Below are 16,773 nucleotides of genomic sequence, written 5' to 3'. Positions count from 1 at the left end.
ATTGGTTGAGAGTGCCATTGCCATTCTTTCGGTTTCTGCTCTTCTGTTCACTTTACCGTCAGTACTTCTACTTGCCACCTATTTGGAATAGTCCACGTTTTGTTTGGGGGGCATTATTTACATGACTCATACAAATAATTAATTTTCTTCTGATTTTACGTATCCAACATGTTTATGTTGTGTAAGGTTGTATCATAAATAAGTAGTTGCCTCTGGGCAATGACAATATTAACATTATTTTTTAATAAATTTTATCAAGTTTTTGGAGTCCCCCTCGATGAGGCGCAATGCCTTTGTCTGTGGACCATCGAGCAAATATGGCGGCTTAGCAATAGGTGGAAAGCTTGAACGAGCAAAAATGAAATGATTTCAGTTCAGTGTTATTGTCCACGGTCGCAGCTGCAGAAAGGTAGGCTAAAATGCATTTGCCAACAACATTAAAAGGTGAAACCATCAAAGTGCCCCCAGTATTCTGCTAGGGGCAAGCGGTTTTAAGCTTGATGTTGAACATAAGGGGGTTGACTGCTACCTTGCTAGCACACTCTCATATGTAGTAGCAGCAATGCCAGAATTATGTCAGTAATATATTTCAAGTTATTAATGGACGAAAATCTCGATCTGTACTGTCACTCTGAATTATTAAAAATTACTGTTTGTGCGTAAATTTGTTGCAGGTTGAATGCATGTTATAATGTTTTGTGAACCAATAATTATGCAATATAGAACTTGATCCACAAAGATATAATATGCATTTTAAGAACTTGGAGCACAACAACAATAATATCATGACAATTGTTTATGCATTTAAACGTGCTGTTTATACATCCAGACATAAATGTTTGACTACTTTTCTCAGAGCATGTGATTTATATATCATTGTCATATGACGAGAAGAGATTTCACCTGCTATCAGTTGGTGATTCATTGTACACTAAAGACAGCTGTTTTATGTATTTATTTATTTTTTTGTACAGTGTGTCATAATGCACATAAACAATCTGAATTCCTTCCTGTATATTTATGCACATTGTAGTGCCTATAGTTGGTATCCCTGTTTCTGCTTTGTATCAAGTGTAATGTATATATAATGCATCTCTAGTGTTATTATAGTATTATTAGATTAAACACTGTCTAGTTTTGTGTAATTTCCACTTTCACTTCTGTAAGCATTCAAGTCCAACCAGTAGGGGGTGCTTACACACACACACACACACACACACACACACACACACACACATTCATTAATGTTGAAACTTGCTTTCAATTTTAATAACATTGTTAATCAGCTGTCGAATGTAGCATGCGTTGACGTTGTTAACCAGCAATAGTAATGAGCTGTCATGATTAGCCACATTAACATTTTTTTATTATTAATAATAGTGTTTTGTAGTAAACTGGTGGTTCACTTATATTATAACACAAAAGCTAAAGTTAAAACATTTAATTATAATTTACACTTGAGTATAAATATTAGCCATAAACGAAACCATTGTATGTACAAATGTGAATGGCAAAAAAGTGCTATTAAGTCCATAAAGTGTAGGAGATATTTAAATTGAATTCAGTTTGCATTTCCCATTTGTTTATTTATAGTTTGAGAAATCTGTTTATTTTTAAATTGCATTTACAATATATTCAATTTTATCCAAAGTGACTTTGAGAATAATAAAAGCATAGGCTAATTATTTAGTTTAATATTGGTTTGTGTGCTTAATGAGATGTGATGAGGAGATGCATTGTTGAGATAAAGAGGAAAGTTTGAGTGAGCAAACAGCACTGTGTAGAAATGTACTATTTTCTGGTGGCATAAAAATAAGGTTAATTACTATTAAGTGATTGTTTGACAGCTATAATTTAAACACAAATTATGAAAAAAATGCATGTATTAAAATATGCACGTTCATGCATGGATTTTTGAAACTAAAGTAATCGATCTTAACCTATTCTATTGGTTTATTTATTATAGGGGTATTTGCACGAAGCAGGTTTACAGTGGCCAAGTAACTTTGCAACCTGCCACAATAATATGCAGACATTAAAAAAATACAGAAAAAAATGAAAATAACTACATCTTACCATTACTGTTACAGACAATGGTGGTGTTTGAAGCTGCCACCATTTCGACAGAATGTAGCCTTTTTAATATAGCTAGATACTGTAATGTTACCAGAACTTATTTCTATGATATAAATTTCTTAAACAACATATTTCGGACTAATACAATGCAGCAACAAGTTTTACAATTTTGCATTGTAGTTTAAATGAAGTACACAATTCCTATAAATTCTAGATCTCTGCGGTGAAAAATGAGGGTTGATTTAAAATACTGAAATCTGTTGAATCTTATTATGGTAACTAGTACTTTAAGCCATAATGTTACTGACCAGTCATACAATGGCATAGGGCTGGGCGATATGGCCAAAATATTATCACAAATTTTTTTCCCATTTCATATTATATTGATATTTATCACGATATTCATTTACCATTAATGGAGAAGGAAATGCTTTCCACATGTTTGTTAGACCTTGAGAATGAATGTAACGATAATTTGTTTCTTCACAATTAAACTCCACAGAGCTACCTATTAGGGCTGCATGATATATCGTTTCGAAAACTATGCAGTGTTATTACATTTGATTATTCAATTTCTGTACCTGAATACTGTTAGACTTATACCTGAAAAATATAAAGCACTGCTTATTTCATTTGTATCTTTGTTCTGTTATTTATCTATGCTTGTAATTTGTTTATTTTCAATGCTGATTTACTCGCCTACAAAGTCACCCCAATCATTGATTATTTTTTTTCCAAATAGAGTTATTGAAGTCATCTGATTTTTTTTTTCCATATCGCAATATATATCGCAGAAAAAAAATATATCGCAATGTGAGTTTTTTCTAATATCGTGCAGCCCTACTACCTATTAATAGCACTGTATAACTGTAAAAATTAATGAAAAAATACCTTGGTTGTAGGGATGTGCAAAAAATATCGCAGGCAATTCATTGCCGTTTATGAACTCGATTTTGTGTAGCTTGTCAGTGAACTACATATGCATTTTAAGAACTTGGAGCACAACAACAATAATATCATGACAATTGTTTATGCATTTAAACGTGCTGTTTATACATCCAGACATAAATGTTTGACTACTTTTCTCAGAGCATGTGATTTATATATCATTGTCATATGACGAGAAGAGATTTCACCTGCTATCAGTTGGTGATTCATTGTACACTAAAGACAGCTGTTTTATGTATTTATTTATTTTTTTGTACAGTGTGTCATAATGCACATAAACAATCTGAATTCCTTCCTGTATATTTATGCACATTGTAGTGCCTATAGTTGGTATCCCTGTTTCTGCTTTGTATCAAGTGTAATGTATATATAATGCATCTCTAGTGTTATTATAGTATTATTAGATTAAACACTGTCTAGTTTTGTGTAATTTCCACTTTCACTTCTGTAAGCATTCAAGTCCAACCAGTAGGGGGTGCTTACACACACACACACACACACACACACACACACACACACACACACACACACACACACACACACACACACACACACACACACACACACACACACACACACACACACACACACACATTCATTAATGTTGAAACTTGCTTTCAATTTTAATAACATTGTTAATCAGCTGTCGAATGTAGCATGCGTTGACGTTGTTAACCAGCAATAGTAATGAGCTGTCATGATTAGCCACATTAACATTTTTTTATTATTAATAATAGTGTTTTGTAGTAAACTGGTGGTTCACTTATATTATAACACAAAAGCTAAAGTTAAAACATTTAATTATAATTTACACTTGAGTATAAATATTAGCCATAAACGAAACCATTGTATGTACAAATGTGAATGGCAAAAAAGTGCTATTAAGTCCATAAAGTGTAGGAGATATTTAAATTGAATTCAGTTTGCATTTCCCATTTGTTTATTTATAGTTTGAGAAATCTGTTTATTTTTAAATTGCATTTACAATATATTCAATTTTATCCAAAGTGACTTTGAGAATAATAAAAGCATAGGCTAATTATTTAGTTTAATATTGGTTTGTGTGCTTAATGAGATGTGATGAGGAGATGCATTGTTGAGATAAAGAGGAAAGTTTGAGTGAGCAAACAGCACTGTGTAGAAATGTACTATTTTCTGGTGGCATAAAAATAAGGTTAATTACTATTAAGTGATTGTTTGACAGCTATAATTTAAACACAAATTATGAAAAAAATGCATGTATTAAAATATGCACGTTCATGCATGGATTTTTGAAACTAAAGTAATCGATCTTAACCTATTCTATTGGTTTATTTATTATAGGGGTATTTGCACGAAGCAGGTTTACAGTGGCCAAGTAACTTTGCAACCTGCCACAATAATATGCAGACATTAAAAAAATACAGAAAAAAATGAAAATAACTACATCTTACCATTACTGTTACAGACAATGGTGGTGTTTGAAGCTGCCACCATTTCGACAGAATGTAGCCTTTTTAATATAGCTAGATACTGTAATGTTACCAGAACTTATTTCTATGATATAAATTTCTTAAACAACATATTTCGGACTAATACAATGCAGCAACAAGTTTTACAATTTTGCATTGTAGTTTAAATGAAGTACACAATTCCTATAAATTCTAGATCTCTGCGGTGAAAAATGAGGGTTGATTTAAAATACTGAAATCTGTTGAATCTTATTATGGTAACTAGTACTTTAAGCCATAATGTTACTGACCAGTCATACAATGGCATAGGGCTGGGCGATATGGCCAAAATATTATCACAAATTTTTTTCCCATTTCATATTATATTGATATTTATCACGATATTCATTTACCATTAATGGAGAAGGAAATGCTTTCCATAGACCTTGAAGACCTTGAGAATGAATGTAACGATAATTTGTTTCTTCACAATTAAACTCCACAGAGCTAGCTGCATGATCTGCATGATATATCGTTTCGAAAACTATGCAGTGTTATTACATTTGATTATTCAATTTCTGTACCTGAATACTGTTAGACTTATACCTGAAAAATATAAAGCACTGCTTATTTCATTTGTATCTTTGTTCTGTTATTTATCTATGCTTGTAATTTGTTTATTTTCAATGCTGATTTACTCGCCTACAAAGTCACCCCAATCATTGATTATTTTTTTTCCAAATAGAGTTATTGAAGTCATCTGATTTTTTTTTTTCATATCGCAATATATATCGCAGAAAAAAAAATATCGCAATGTGAGCTTTTTTCCAATACCGTGCAGCCATAGTCAGAGGCCTCTCTGACATGGTCTATTTGCATAGCTTAAAGTCCACGTTTTAGAACAATGTCTTTAAGGTTTTCCCTATGCATAATTCACTTTCCAAAAGGAGCGCCTTTACTGACGAGATGCGCATGAAAATCACATTCGATTTTTTTGCACAGCCCTACTTGGTTGTATGATACTCCTTAAAAATAGTAATAACTAGGGATGTAACGATTCACTCAACTCACAGTTCGATTCGATTCACAATTTTGATTTCACGATTCGATTCGATTCACAAATTTAAATTTTTTTTTAACAAAATGAGATTTAAGACAAATTATAAATTAAATGTGTCCTTTTATTATTGCTTGGACAAAATGCTGCACATTTCTTTGTGAAATTGAAATATAACATGATCCAAACAAAGATGCTGCATACATGCAACATGAGCAGTTTTTAATCTAAATTAGATTGTATAATTTTGAAATTTGAAGCAAAAACAGGATGGTTTGACTTCAGTTTTATGAAACTATACATACAAATATCTGCATGAAACAGCGGATGAGCTGAATGAGACGCAGATTCACTCTCTGCCAGCAGGTGGCGCTTAAAGCATTTCCTTGTTTTCCGCTGTAAACAAAGCAGCGCTGAACTTATGAACTGTAATATGCGTTATACAGAGGCAAGATGAAAAGAAAAAATACCATCTAAACTTTTCTAAAGACAGTAAGTTCCCCTCAGACATACAATCATATGAACTCCTACACCTAAATGAATCGCGATTTGTTTAGCATCTCAACCGATTTGAATCGTCACATATTTGAATCGATTTTCAACCGGCTCGCGGTTAATCGTTACATCCCTAATAATAACATATTTTTGTAATAATTTCTTCAAGTTTAACCAGACTTTTATTTTGACAGGTTGTTGTTACATGTGTATGAGTTTGTGTATCAGATGAAACCATGCCATTCATTTACACAAGGGCACGCAGAGCATGCAGACTTGGCCTATCAGTGACAAGCACTGACTGGCTGTTGTCACATTTATTTCTGCTGTTAGATTAATCCATATAAAGTAAAAATGTCCAGAGCTTATCATCAATATTGAAATTTAAACACAATTTCGACGTATCATTTATCGCCCAGCCCTACAATGGCAACTGTTGTTTTCTGCCATATTGTCTAAGCTTGACTGTAAGATGTATTTTAATAGTTTTAAGTAGAATTTTACTGAAATTTTCAAAAACTATTGTGGTAAGATACTGCAAGGAACTTTAAAAAAGTTCCTTTTTTAAATCCTAAAATAAATTCTATAAGAAGGGCATGCTATGGATCCAACTGTGCCTATATTTGCTATAGGGTAATTTAATGTTTAATGTCTCTACCTTAACATTAATTCATTTATATATTGATATGCATGCTCGTCTCATTTTTTTGTCCCCAGAAACGGTCCTTAGGACTCCTAGGAATGTCTGGTTTGAGGGAGAGTGCCAAAGTAGAGGAAAATGACACACTCAATGTCAAGAAATTCTCAGGACCTTATGAACAGCGAGACATTCTGTGCAGAGGGAACTACATCAGGACCGTTAGTGCATTGTCCTCAAGAAACCATGGCACTACTCAGTGACCAAGGAGACCTCCTGACCAGTGTTGGTTTTATGGACTCCATCTGCTCAGATGGACCAGCCAAGGCTGCTTACGTCAATGGATCCACCTCACCCCATATCTCAGATGAAGTCTTGTTGGATATTTCAAAAAATGTACCAGGATTCCTTCCCAAATCATTACACAATCAGAATTCTGTCACAACCAACGTCCACTTTGAAGGACCCGATCCACTCAGAAAAGAAGGGGAAATAACAATCAGGCAAACATTGACAGCGGAGGATGTGGAGAATAGGGGAATATGGGGCTTTGATACAGAATCTCCAGAAAGCTCATTAGATAATTATGATGATGGAAATGACCTTAGCTGGAATCCCCAAAGAGAATTTATGAAGTTCCTGTGGGATGATGATAATGGTCTTGAAATGGAGGGAAAACTGTCCCCTGTTCCTTCACCCATCAACCACAAAAGAAGAGTTCCTTCACCACTCGGCCATAAAAGAAGAAAACGTAAAGAAAAACCGGTGTTAAAAGTCGATCCTTCAGAGGACATCTACTCTGAGTTGAATTTTGATTCAAAAAAAGATCACCTAGGTGAAGGAAGCCGGATAGAATGCAGTCCTGTTAAGAAGACATGTTGCCCAAGGAAACCATCCAAATTACAGTCACCCATTGTAAAACGTACCAAGTATTTTAATGGAGCTGCTGAGGCAGTCAAACACCTATTTACCAAACCAGCAAAAAAACCTATTAGCAAAACTCAAAAGATGGGATTGATTAGAGAAACTTTGCCATCAGACTCATGTTCTATAGAGGAACCTACATTTTTTCCACGTAACAGTGGTTTTCAAGAGAAATCTCAAAAACACAGACAAATTACATGTAATACAGACACAACTAGTTCAAAGCCATTCATATGTAAGGAATGTGGACAGTGTTTCCATGATCAGAGTTCGCTGTTAAGTCACATAACTGTTCACCGGGACAAGCAACAGAAAATTACGAAAGACATAAATGAGTTGCAACAAATTAAAGATGAAGGAAAAGATGCAAAGTTGCAGTGCCCACAGTGCACCTTTGGAACGAACTGTCCGAACACCTTTGTGCAACACGCTAAGACCCATGAGAAGGACAAGCGGTACTATAGTTGTAATAAGTGCGATTTTGTCGAAATGAATGAAGTTGAACTGAGACGCCATTTGCTTCATAAACATGGCGTCAGTGGGGCTGAGCTGACTGTTTGGAAATCAGATGGGTTTCAGGAACGTAAAGTCAATAAATCAGCATGTCCAATTTCCTTCTCCCGTTCTTTTCAAAGAAAAACTAAAAGCATCATTGGAAATCATATTGAGGCTTCGTGTCAACCGCAGTTTAATGAAGAACAGGCATCCTCACATTCCCTTGACAATAGTGATGAAGAACCATCTCCAACTCAACAGCCGTTCTCTGTTTGCAATGTTCTTACATCATGTGCAAAACCAACAGCAAGGTCACCAAAATTGTCGTTAAAGCTCCGGGCACCAGACAAAAACAAAAGCTTGTCATCCAATGAGAAGTGCGGTCTTGTGCGGAAGAAGAAAGTGTGGATGAATAAAGGTGTCCAAAGCCAATCAAGACTTGACAAATCAATTCACACACTTTTATCCAGAAAGAAACATAGTGACCAGAGTGCCTCAGAATGCAACACTCATCAGGAGCCTGATGGAAGCAGTACAACAGAGTGTCTTGACGATTCCCTCAGTTGTGAGACCACATTCTCTGGAACAGGAGCTAGTTCGTCCCCGTTAAAGTATCTGAAAAGATCGGTTCATTCTAAAGAAGGGAACACTAAAAGAACTTCTAAGTCTGATGAAAACATCACTTGTTCAGAAGATGTTGGAAACACCAACTATATGCATTTAAGTTTGGAAAAGCAAACGTTGAAGAAGTCACCTTCCAAAAGGAAAATGTCTACTCCATTCCACAATATGCAGGGTCAAGATATTCTTTTAGATTTCCCCAAATGTCGACAAAATTTGAAGAAACCTGAAACATCCAAGAGGAGTAAAGAAATTAACAACGGTCACTTTATGTGTGATTCTAATGATAATCTTGGACTTGAAGAATGTGAAAGTAATGAGAATGCTAATGCGCGTTTTGTAAAAAAACAGACTTCACCTGCAAAGGCAAGTCTTGGTGCCTCAACTAGTCACTTTGAGAAAAATCACAGTTCCCCAAGGATGTTTCCTGTCAAAGATGAATGCAAGGATGAAGAAATCTCAGAACAGATCACAGCTGTAAAGCGTGAACCGAACTCAGATGTTGAGACAGATCTGAAGGCTTGTCCGTACTGCCCTGCTGTATTTGAGTCAGGAATTAGCCTCTCTAATCATATAAGAGGACATTTGCACAGAGTGGGCCTGAAAGCACGGAAAGCTGTATCTGCAGCTAAGGTGACTTCTCTTGACAAAGTACCTCCAGTTCGACGACGAACACTGCCACCATTCAAAACAGGTGATGCTTCTCTTATACTTGATATACTTTCTTGCATCTATACAGAGGTTTTCAAATTCATTTGTTAATAAAATCAATTAAGATAGTAGTTATGCAGAAAAGCCTTTAATTATGAGACTTTCCTTTTTTCAGGTTTAAAAAACAATTGCAAAGAAATTGGGAGGAAAATAATGATAAGCCAATAATTATTGTCAAGTTATGGTCGCTAACTGGAAAACCAGCTGCTAAATAAAATATCTAGTCTACAATCAAGCTTTATCTGAACTCTGTCTTATAAAGCTATAATCACTTGTAATTGAAAAGGCATTAAATTATAAGCTGTAAAATGGAAAGATTGGAGGTTCACTGAGAAGAGCGATGTGCCATTGCTGATGTTTCACTTCTCTGAGCTGTATTTCATTACAGGTGCTGACATGCTGGCCAAATGTACTTGATTAGTTTATAGTCAGGAAAGGTGTGTGTTGGAGCATCGCTGATAGGTGTACAATGCGGGTGTTTAAAGATACCTTTAAACTAGTAGTTTAAAATTCTGACACAACCAGTGTGTTGCAAGTTAGCTAAATGCAGGCTGGTTAGTGTAGACATTTTCAATTTTAGTTTGGACAAATTTAATTGGCTTCTAAGCAATAAATATCTGTTGTAAATGAAGCTGATTACATGTGGCTTCCCTGTTGCCTTCTGATCCCAACAGAAGAGGGTACATCCCAGACTGATCATCCAGCAAAGCTGAAAACTGACTGCCAACAGACAGAGCTTATCTGTCCTCTCTGTAGGGAGTGGTTTGACACAAGGACTGGGCTGTCCAACCATGTACGAGGCCACCTGAAGCGCCTGGGCAAACCTTTTTCCACCGTGTCTAAATCTCCAGTGATCATATTGAAAGAATTGATGCGTGACAAGAAACAGTTTCAGATGAAGCTTCAGGTTCTTGAGAAGAAGTGCCGCTCCACCAATTCTTTCCATCTTATTAGGTTGAGTAACGGTTTAACCTTTGCATCTACTGTCAAACAGCAGAAAGATGATAAGGAGGAAAAGAAAAGGTTAGACATTCATAAAGGCTCACCACCAAGTGATCTGATTGGAATTTTGAAGAAGAGAAGAACCCATGAAGAGACCAAAGCAAGGCACTCATCCCACACTGCCAGAAAGGCTCTCCTTTTATCTTCAGGCAAAGACTGTGACATGGAGATACAACCTTTCAAAGCTGTGCCAAATTCACTAGCAGGTAATGTTTCATTGAAGGAACGGTTCATGCAAAATAATTCTGTAACTATTTACTCACTCTCATGTTTGACCAAGCCCATATGCTTCCAACAAATGCAGAAAAAGAACAAGCATACATTTTTTGACATGAGGGAGTTAATAATGACAGAATTATTATTTTGAGGGGAACTATCTCTTTAAACAACATGTAAAGATTAATAAACCTTCTATAGCTATAACAATTTCAAATGTAACCATAGAACTTTTATTTTGACTATGGACCCTTTTCACGTTTTTGGGTTTCTCAGAAGCAAAAGTCATCATAGTTGGGTGAAATTTTATAGAGATTAATGGGAGACTACAGCAAATTTTATTCGTGCATTCACATTTGTTCAAATAGCAAAAGAAAAAAAATCCACAATAGTGTTTCCATGATTATCCAAAACAGAAAATACAGTATCTCACAGAAGTGAGTACACCCTTCACATTTTTAAGTGTTGTCACATGAAAAGATATAATAAAATATTTACAAAAATGTGAGGGGTGTACTCACTTCTGTGAGATACTGTGTATATATATATAGGAGATTGATTACGACAGTCAGAAGAGAGAAAGATTAAATTTACTATTACTTCCTCTAGAGCTGTGAAGTTAATCAAAATAGTTTCGATCTTGGCTTCTAACGACTATGAAAACGCAATAATCGAGATAAAACGATTATTATGGCCCATTCTGCCCCTTTCAGCAGTGCGCTTTCGCTCTTACATAAAAGCTCAAACTTCACGTGCAAATCAGTAAAATCATGTAAGGTGACTTTCGCAAAATGAGACGTGCTTGATTTATTGACGTTTATTAGATTTATTCGTGTTTTTAAAAGCACGAAAGAGAACTTGCGCTGTTCCGTGCACGCGCTCCGACACGGTACAGAACACGGACAGTGCGTGCCAGTGTTGCCAATTAATTTTCAGGGGCAGTTGCTAAAGGCAGATCGATTTGTTGCTAAAAGTTCTTAAATGTCATTGCGTGATGACGTCATTGCATAACCATGACACAAAACAGCGTTTTTACATAGAATACACAACGAGATTACTCAAATCTCAGCGAAACATTTTAAATGTTATTTAAAAATCTTTTAAATGTTATTTGTTCATAAAAATATTATAAACATAAAATATACAAAGGAAGTTTAATTCTTAAAGTGAAGACTATGCTGTTTTATTTTACATTCGATTATTCAATTTCTGTAGTAGGCTGTTAGCTAGACTTGCATAAACAACTTAAAGCACTGTTTGCTTCATTTGTATCTTTTTTCTATTGTATTTGAGTTTTGCTTTTTGTTTTTAATTATATTACTGTTTTTTTTTTCTTCTTATATTAGTTACCATAGTATTCTGCTGTGGTATTGAGAATTGTGAAATTTTGCTGGTTTCTAAAATGTAGATGTCATTGCGACCTTATTTACAGAAAATGTATATTTGATGTATATTGCTATCTTTAAATTAATCACTCGTATAAAGTTTTGCTCATGTGGCCCACTCATAACCGTGTTAAATAATCGTGATTACAATATTTACCAAAAAAATCGTGATGATGATTTTTACCATAATCGGGCAGCCCTAACTTCATTAGCCATTGTATTAGAAACACCCTTGTGCAGTGTTGTAATTTAACACAAAGTATAATCTTATAAATGTACAATAACTTATAAAATATATAATATAATATAAAATATATATTTTATATAAAAAAACAATAGTTACGATTTTAATCGTGTCATAATCGTCTGTGAAAAGAGTCCATAAAAATTCAGTCTGTGGTATATATTTACCATACATTAACATTTTATATAAATATAATAATATAAATCAAATGTACATCTCCAAATATAATAACTGTAAGTGTTTAAGTTTATATATTGTGTTTCTTTTACAGAAAAAAGTGAACTCAATAGAAAAGTGTGCGTGCACTGTAATACCACATTCCACAGTGGTGTTAGTCTCTCCAATCATTTGAGGGCATATGCACATAGAAAGAAAAAAGCTCTTCTGGACGGAACTAGTATGTATCTTTCTTTTCTCTTATGTAAATGCATTTGTGTACTTACATTTGACTTCCTGTTTATGAAGGATGCTGCACCTCACCGTCTACTTTCATCTACCATCTACTGCAGAATGCATGTCACATGCTAACTCCCTTTACTAAACTTTGCTTTGACTGTGCCAATTTCTCATAACAAGTAACATGGAAGTAACTGAACAAGTAACTTAAAAAATATATAATTGTTTTTGATAATCTGATTCAGGTGCTTTTGGTAGCAGACATTTACTCTTAACACCTGATGGTCTTTCAGATTATAGTTGCTGCATGATGACATTGTAGAAGTATTGTTATCATTTGATTTAAGTTATTCACAATCAAATGTCTAATAATAGAGGGTTACTGTGTTATTCGGCTGGTCATGTGATCTCAATATGGCTACCAGTCGGCCACCACAAGGGTAATAACATTTACATTACTCATGAAAGGTGTGAAACCCTTTGGATTAAAAGTTATTTTAATGTAATATATGGATTAGGTGCTTTAACATATTTTGCTAAACATGTAAGAAGACTTCAATGTTGTCATAGGTGAAAACCTATGGTGTGCTTTTTAAAATGCCCTTATTTTGTTTGTATAGTTTCTAATAAATACATTGTTTATTATTGCAGCTTTTGACTGTAAACAGAGAAAGCAAAGATCAAGGTCTGGGTCAAAGAAGAAAATGTACTCGCTGCTGCACACACCAGAAGAAATCTATAGACTTACTTGCAGGTAACCTTTATCCTACAAATGTTTAAAAAATATATATATTTAATACATTATTATAAAAACAAAGTTTAATACGTCTTTAAATTATTATTTTTTATGTACATTAGAATGTGTCCTGTTTCTGAGCATAAAATAATGACTATCATACATTTTTAACATTATTTTCAGTAGACACCCACTAAAAAGTTCAGTGTAACAATAGTTCATATAACAAAAAATCTTGTCAGACACTTTTAGAACAAGAATCATTAGATGCCATCAAAAGACTATTAAAGGATCACAGTGCAGCCCCCAAAATACTAATTAATTAAACCCATCTTTGCCACTATTCTTCAAATAACAAGGTTTTACCCACTTGTCAGCAAATAGTTTTTTTTTAGTAATTTAAAATACAACTAATACAACTTAAAATAATCACCGATCAGAATAAGTATGTTGTTTCATTTTTACAAAAATCTGTTGCACTGAATGGCGATGGAACATTATTTGAAACATTAAAGCAGACAATTTACTTCCATTTAATATGCTTTCTATGTACAGTATATAAAATCACTTTTGTAAATTTAATTTGTTGCAGATACTGAAATGAGATGTTTCGTCTTTGACCCATACAGTATACAGTGGGTACGGAAAGTATTCAGACCCCCTTAAATTTTTCAGTCATTGTTATATTGCAGCCATTTGCTAAAATCATTTAAGTTATTTTTTTTTCCTCATTAATGTACACACAGCACCCCATATTGACAGAAAAACACAGAATTGTTGACATTTTTGCAGATTTATTAAAAAAGAAAAACTGAAATATCACATGGTCCTAGGAAAGATGAATGCGGCCAAGTACAGGGATATCCTGGATGAAAACCTTCTCCAGAGTGCTCAGGACCTCAGACTGGGCCGAAGGTTTACCTTCCAACAAGACAATGCCCCTAAGCACACAGCTAAAATAACGAAGGAGTGGCTTCACAACAACTCTGTGACTGTTCTTGAATGGCCCAGCCAGAGTCCTGACTTAAACCCAATTGAGCATCTCTGGAGAGACCTAAAAATGGCTGTCCACCAACGTTTACCATCCAACCTGACAGAACTGGAGAGGATCTGCAAGGAGGAATGGCAGAGGATCCCCAAATCCAGGTGTGAAAAACTTGTTGCATCTTTCCCAAAAAGACTCATGGCTGTATTAGATCAAAAGGGTGCTTCTACTAAATACTGAGCAAAGGGTCTGAATACTTAGGACCATGTGATATTTCAGTTTTTCTTTTTTAATAAATCTGCAAAAATGTCAACGATTCTGTGTTTTTCTGTCAATATGGGGTGCTGTGTGTACATTAATGAGGAAAAAAAATTAACTTAAATGATTTTAGCAAATGGCTGCAATATAACAAAGAGTGAAAAATTGAAGGGGGTCTGAATACTTTCCGTACCCACTGTATATGTGTGTGTGTATTTAACATAAATCTAATTAAATGTATATTACATACTTTTTAATAAAAATAGTTTTGTGTGGATCTTTGTAATCTAATGTGTAATTGTTTCCATGTTCAGGTTTTGTGATCTAGTCTTCCAAGGCCCTTTGTCAGTGCAGGAGGACTGGATAAAACATTTACAGAGGCACATCATGAATACCGCTGTACCGCACACAGGGGCAGGGATGGTGGAAGTCACCTCCTTCCCCAAGGACTCTTGCCCCAACACCAACACAGTACCACAGGCACAACCTTCAGTGATGCAAACATCCTCATGAGCCTAAGAACACACTATTTTTCCTTGGAATATCACTTGTATGTAAATTGTTTGGTTCCCATTTAAATTTTATATTGCCATCAGTAAGGACTTCTGTTTTTTACTCTTTGTGAGGATCCATTCTTATCACAGACTGCTTTTTAGATATTGTTACATTGTGCTGGTGTTGTACATGGTCAAAGAACGTACGAACGGTGGGTGAAAATGTCGAGATTTCAGTGAAACCCACCACCAAAAGACAACCTTTACCTCAGATGCTTCTCACATTGAATTTACTCTTGTCAAAGCAGATTTATGCTCTACAAAAACTGAAATGATTCTGTATGTGGATTTTATAACAACCCATTTTAATTTGAGAACAAACGTGATTTTTTTTGTCCCATCCATGGATTTTAGAAGGTGCACATGTGTGTATAAATTTAAGTCTACACATTTACTTCAGACGTTTGACTCATGCCAACACATCAGTCATTATGTGAAACGACCCATTCTATTGATATTAAAAGGTCAGACAGTATGCATGTCATAACTACGTTTACACCATTTCCTGTAATATTTTGGTTTTCATTTATTACCGTTTTGATTTGATCTTAAATCTGTAAGTTTGCCACATGTGCAAAAGAAAGAAAAAAAAACATTAACTGTTACTTGTGTAGACCATTTTTTATGGTTCAAATATTTTTGTCTATAAACCTTTTTAGGTAATTTATGTGGAGAAAAAAAAAAGTAAATCACTATAAACAATTTTGCTGTTCAGAATAAAATGTTTTTGTCATCTTCAACTTAAGCTATGAATGTAATAATGTGTTTGTAAATGTGTTGATATCAGTTTGTGCCACATAATCTACATATTGCAAGAGTAGCAGTCATTTTCCACACATACACCTGAATACTGAATATTTGTTGTTTGTATATATGCTGCTAAAATGTGAACTATAAGTGCTAGTTTCAACATGGTATGCAGCTTCAAATAACAATTGCTAGTAGTCTTCTATTCTTATAACTTGGATAACTTACGAATCTGCACAGACAACTTTAGATAAGGATGAATTCCTAGTGATACTGGAATATATGCAGAAAGCAAAATCATCCTCTCTAATGAGGCAGACCTACAGTCATGTGAAAGAAACTGGATTTAATGGGAGATCCTGAGCAGTTAGGTCTTGCCGGGTTTGTGGATAATGTGTACAAATATAAGAACAACTATGCCTCCATTCACAAACACTGGCAGACTATTGAACTGTAGGGCTCAGTATCTTTAATAATTTTTCACCAGCTGTAACTATAAACACTTATCAAGATAGAAATGGGGAACAACATCAAAACCAAATGGAAGGGGGTGGGCCAGTGGTCTATAAACCAACGTGTTTAAAATGTATGTATGCAGAAATGTACACTCTAAAAAATGCTGGGTTGTTTCAACCCAACTTTGGGTCAAATATGGACTAACCCAACTGTTGGGTTAAATTTTTACATTAAATTTTTAACCCAAAAGTTGGGTTAGTCCAAATTTGACCCAAAGTTGGGTTGAAATAACCCAGCATTTTTTAGAGTGTAGTATGTAAAGCCCTGAAGCTACTGAAGTAAAGTAGAATATGCATGTCTGAATGCCAAGCCAGTCAGAGTACAAAACACAGAAGTCACA

At 34.7% G+C, this 16,773-nt stretch overlaps 1 pseudogene; it reads left to right on the top strand.

Annotated features, from left to right (window-relative positions):
• The first annotated feature begins 307 nt into the window (after window positions 1-307).
• Window positions 308-15,838, top strand: LOC107691482 (zinc finger protein 644-like; annotated as a pseudogene).
• Window positions 15,839-16,773: the final 935 nt, after the last annotated feature.

Source organism: Sinocyclocheilus anshuiensis, unplaced genomic scaffold (assembly GCF_001515605.1).
Source record: "Sinocyclocheilus anshuiensis isolate Anshui unplaced genomic scaffold, SAMN03320099.WGS_v1.1 scaffold842, whole genome shotgun sequence".
Lineage (NCBI taxonomy): Eukaryota > Metazoa > Chordata > Actinopteri > Cypriniformes > Cyprinidae > Sinocyclocheilus > Sinocyclocheilus anshuiensis.
The sequence above is the reverse complement of the archived record's forward strand: the minus strand, read 5'-3'. Positions and strand labels throughout refer to the sequence as shown.